This window comes from Opisthorchis viverrini (genome assembly GCF_000715545.1).
Source record: "Opisthorchis viverrini unplaced genomic scaffold opera_v5_162, whole genome shotgun sequence".
NCBI classification, from domain to species: Eukaryota; Metazoa; Platyhelminthes; class Trematoda; order Opisthorchiida; family Opisthorchiidae; genus Opisthorchis; species Opisthorchis viverrini.
Window position 1 is genome coordinate 118,588 of NW_008751818.1, and position 5,460 is coordinate 124,047.

The following is a 5,460-nucleotide window of genomic DNA, read 5'->3' on the forward strand; positions in this document are numbered from 1 at the left end:
AATTATGAGGCGGCCGGAGCAAGGTTTGTTTATGTTGTGAAGGACAACTGACGCATTCTCGGGGGTGTAGTTGAGGGGGTGGTGCCTACCGAGGCCTTGAAAACAAATGCTCGGGGACATAGGCGTATTTTGGTGGAGGTGGAACGTAGAGAGAGAGAGAGCAAGTCGTGACAAGAACAGGTGCGGTCAGCTACTGGTGCTGTCACTGCTCTTGTTAAGATGCGCCGCACTAGTCGCTCCAGGAGCTAAGGAGAGAGTTTTACCAGGTCAATGAAGACATTTGCAGTTTTATCGGGTGATCAAGCAAAATGTCCATTTGCAGGAGTGACTGAGGGCTCCAGTCCTGTATGGCTATCGAGACAGAGGCTATTGAACAGTTTGACGCAAGATCAGTGTTGTGAGCAACCACCAAGCACTGAGAATATAGAGCTGCCGTGGGAGCGCCCGTGCACGTACGGTTGCTGATGGCACATCGAGCTTAGCTACATCAGCAGTCGGGGCTGGGTTTGAGGGGGGCAAGATGGCCAATGGTTTGTGATGAGACGTCTGTGAGTTTCATTCATAAACGAACCAGGAGTCTGTAAGTCTCATCGTTCTGCTGATTCTATGGAATGCCGAGGAACTTGGAGAGCCGGTGAGGTCGATTTGGCGTCCCATGGTGGGACATGATGGTTGGTCTGAAAATCCGTGAGAATCAGTGTCGACAGATTCTTGTGACATCAGAACAAGGTGTAGAGTCAGAGTATACTATGGAATAGGATGTCTCAGGGACAGATTAGGCCCAGTAGAGTTCAATGCCATTGCAGAGGGGGCCTGGCAAATCGACAGATGCAGTAAATTATAGTTTGAGGCGGGGGTTCTTTGGCTGCTACGTTCATTTGTTTCGACGGTGAACCGGCTTGCGTGGTTTTCCTGGGATTTTAACGCATGAGACGCCTGTGATGGAATCACATTGAATGTCCAAGTTCGCGCGGTTTGGTGGGTGGAAGAAGATTCTGTCTGATGGCTCCGAGCGACCGAATTCAGAGTTCAAGGTAGCAGATTCTCTCAAGCTGCTTTCGTAATCGAGTGCGGCCAGCTTCGATTCCTATAGTTCTAAATTTTTCGGCAAACTAGGGAAGGGCCTGAGATATAAGCATACGCACGGCATCGTTTTCAACCCTGAACCACATTATTATTGGACGGCACATAGACGTTCTCGACTTTCGGAGCCGTTGACCTGTGCAGAGATGTCAAGCATGACACGTGCAGTCAAGATGGCAGCTTTGGTATGTTCAAGCGGAATTCGATCAGGCGCGCTGATTATTAGGATCTGATGACGGCATTCGATGCGTCGACTGATCTTGAAGGCAAACTTTTCGATAAGAATTGAAGCTTTTTGCAAGATTGGCTGGATCGCGTGTTGCGTCAGACGTCAGGATACATGCAATAGGATGTATGGCTCGGAATGAGGATGATCAGTGTCCATTTTGCTTAGACAGGCTATGAGCTTTTTCCAGGTCCCTCTGGACCTGAGATACTCCTGTTAGTGTTGAGAGAAAATAGTTGCTGGGACGGAAAAACAACATATCGCTTGGTACTACCGAACAATGCGAGGTTGTTCAGTACGCCCTGTTTACCGGCTTTTAAATATGGAGGTGCCCGGGTTTGGGTCTCTTGGGGGTGAATTACATTTTGAAAATCCTTGGGAGATAGGTGGTGAGGATTTGGGGCAGATAAATCTCTTCGAGGAGAAAGACGAAAGTGGTGATACTTCGGTGTTGGTTTGGAAATAGCTATTCGAAGGGATAAAGGGGGAACACCTGAGATTTCTCGGACTGCAATGAAAGGGCCCTGGTCACCCTTATCTACCTATGTTAGCTGAGAGTTAAGACGGGGTTGCGGCAACGTGGGACAATGGCAGTGCGTTGACGTGAACAGTTATGTAGATGGGGACCAAGACAAGACTTGTAAAGACAAGTAAGTAAGAAGGCCTTTATGTATCAAACCTTTACGAACCTAGGAAACATGCTTTTTTATTTTTTAAAACCCCTAACCCAGTTTGAGAATCATAGCAGTCTGATAACCAGAGCAGCTGGTATCCGGTGCCTAAGAAGGATGTCATCATTTCACGGTGGTGATGCTTCAGTTCTGTGCGGGCGGTTTACAATAATTTATTAGGACGAAAAATCAAATGTTTTTTGAGCCGCATGACATAAATATAAAGAAACAGAATAGGAGCAAAATAGGGTGTGAACGGCGTAATTATGGAAATGGCCGTTTGGTACCGGCACTGATAATATAGGGCGTCGATAAAGCCTAATGAAGAAAGGAGAGCAGTCGGCATTTGTGAGCGAAAATAATTGGACTTTCGCCGATAGATAACTAGTATAAAAATAAACAAAGACCCGGCGACGGTTCAGAATCCGAAATTCCTGCAACGCCTAACCTTATAATTTTAGTTAAGCAATGCTTCTGCTCTCCTATGGTTGATTAAGATTTTGATGCCATCCACGGGGGCGCACCCTGACCCAGCAAACCTGCAGGCACTGGGAATGGAAACTTAATAAACTCTAAATAAATTCCAGATATGTTCAATCGCGCAGGTGGACACGTAGTTCAGGAGTTAAGACCGGGACTGGGACTGATTTCAACAATCTTTGCACTGCTGCAAAATTTCTTATTGTGGTTTGGTGGCGTAAGCTCCAGACGGTTAAGGATCCCACGGGACGATTGCGACTATTAGATTATACGCAGTTCGTAACCAGTAGCCAATAGGAGCAGACAGACGTGGGGCAGCAGATGATATATTGAAGACTGACAGGAACTGGTTCTACAGAAAAACGGATTAGTAAGCATCATGAATTAGGAAGACGTGCAATCAACAATGACGCAATCTGCAGGAGCGGGAAGTAGCCACCGTCACAGCACGGATTTCTATAGGGGCAACAAGAAGTAAGTATCAAACGATGTACAAACATACATATCGGGGCAGTCTGACAGTGTGAGTTGGCCGTAACGGCGCAGGAGTCAGTACGTTCGGGATGTGAGCGACTGTCTTTTGGTCGGCGTCGGCGCAGCCGCTCGTGTCGCGTAACAGGGCAGATTGTGCGGTTTCGTCCGTTTAAAACAAAGCTCAGCAAGGGCTATCTGCCAGGTAATACAAAATAATCAGCCACGTTGGGTGTCCGGTTGGTGTAGTCGGTGACGCGTTCGCCTGCTGTCCGCAGACTCTGGGTTCGATACCCGGTCGGCGCGCTTTTCGGTCGGAGTGGACGCTCGTGAATAGGTGCAATCCAGACGAACTTGCAAGCAATGACGGACGGGCAAATTAAGTATTGACATCAGTTACTGAGGCATAAGCAGACCTTAATCCGGGACGAAACAGGGGGAAAACGAGCAAAGAAACGAAATGAACAGATGTGAGTCACGTTACTCATGAGTAGTTAGAAATCAAGGAAAGTTACCGCTGGTCACCGTTGATTCGCAGGCGGAATCAACAGGTGGTCTCATGGTGACCATCACTGAATCTTTAGATGTTCAAAGAAAATACAAACTCCGCAACATTGATCATAGTTTCAAGGCAGCGAGAACCGGAAGTACGCTTTTTCCAGGTATAATGTGGTCAGTTTCACAGAACTGAAGACCACAGGGGAGCATGCTGTTACACGCGATTGATTGAGCCGCTTCTATGATGAGATGACGACGGGTCGAAATTCGCCGTTGCGTCAGATAGACCTGAGTATCCGTCACATACTTAAGATATGCGATACTGGCTATGCTATGTTGCTGCGGATATCTTTCACGTTTCGTTTAACAAAATGGTATTTTGTCAAGCGCAGCAAAATACCATATTGCAGGTGAGGGTTTGCTATCAACGAGTAGCTGAGGATGCAATCGGAGGCATTGCATATATAGGCGGCTAAGATCGCTTGAGTAAGTAGATTAGAGGAAATCAGGACGGGGTCCGTTTTGAAGTTAATACTTCGGTTGAAAGAAAACTGTGAGCCGGCAGGTTAGTACGTAAAATTACCGTCAATTCGAAGATGAGGCCACATCATACAGACCATGCAACGCAATTGCACAATTGATCTCGAAAGACTGACATGTCGCTCCAAAATTAGACCGGTGTATTTCTAGTGGCGATAGCTCTGCTGACCGTTATTCCCAGGCAGCAAATACTGCAACATAAATGTCTGTCATGACTTGTACGCATGCACTATAGAGGGCTTATATATTAAAGCTAAAAATTTCCAGAAATCGTAGCCTCTGAAACAGGTTGTTGACTTGTTATGCGCGGGAAATGCACCCATGCACACTTGTTAGTCTACGGGACCAACCCTATAGGAAAGTGATAAAATTATTGACCGGAATAATTCGCTCTCCTAGATAACTGAGGTATAATTAAATACCAAGGACTCGACCTCTGATGATATATATGGGGTTATGTAGGACTGCCGGGAAGGTTGAATGTGGTCCATCATATGCAAACATGAATGACCTCTTAGGCAGTGGACGGAACGTTTGGCCATAACTTCAGTTTGTCGGCAACGGTGTGCACTTGAGGAATTTTATAACTTCTGGAACGGCATCTGTGCCAGATTGGCGCCTTGGAGGTTGCCTGTTTAAGCATAATGTAGACCAAGACTAGTCTCAAACCATCTTCAAAATAATCTAGTCAGAATGGCATCTCAGCATACATCGTCTGCAAAGTTGGGAGGTACTCCTTCATCCAACGACTCCAAAATAGGTCGGCTAGGTGGTTGGCATGCCTCCAGGTTTTAGTTAGATTCCGTGAGTCAGCACAGTGACTGCCGTTGAAGGATTCGTGCTCATGAGCAACAAGTGGTTCGGTGTTAGAGCTGCGAAATCATTGGGGTCCGAAGTCAGCTTTACTAAGGGGCGGTAGTTGAGGATTTCTTCAATCTCAGTCAAAGTTGTCTGCAGCGTTTCGTCGTCTGTCAGTCTGTCTCCTAATAAGGCCCGCAAAATTCGCCTGATACTTCGTATCAACTTCTCCCAAATACCTCCACGATAACTGGCTTTCGGTACTGAGAATACCCAGTCGCATTTGTGCTCTAGTAGCTTGGTCGCCAACTTATCTTGATCCAATCTACGAATACATTCCTTCACATCAACTTCGGCCCCTCTGAAATTGGTACCGTTGTCACTATATAGCTTTATTGGGCTGCCTCGTTTAGCGAAAAATCTCGAGAACGCGCACAGGAACGAAGTCGTGTCCAAGGTATAGGACACATCGGTGTGAACGGCACGCATAGTCATGCAAGTGAATACACAATCATATCGCCTTTCGGTACCGCGTCCTCGCTTGACTAACAGAGGTCCGAAGTGGTCCACCCTGGTGAAGGCGAATGGTCTACGGCTGCAGTTGGTTCGTTCAGTTGGAAGGGGGCCATCACTTGGTAGCAAGCCGGCGAAAACCATCGACGGCAGTGATAACAAGACGAAAGGACGCACCTG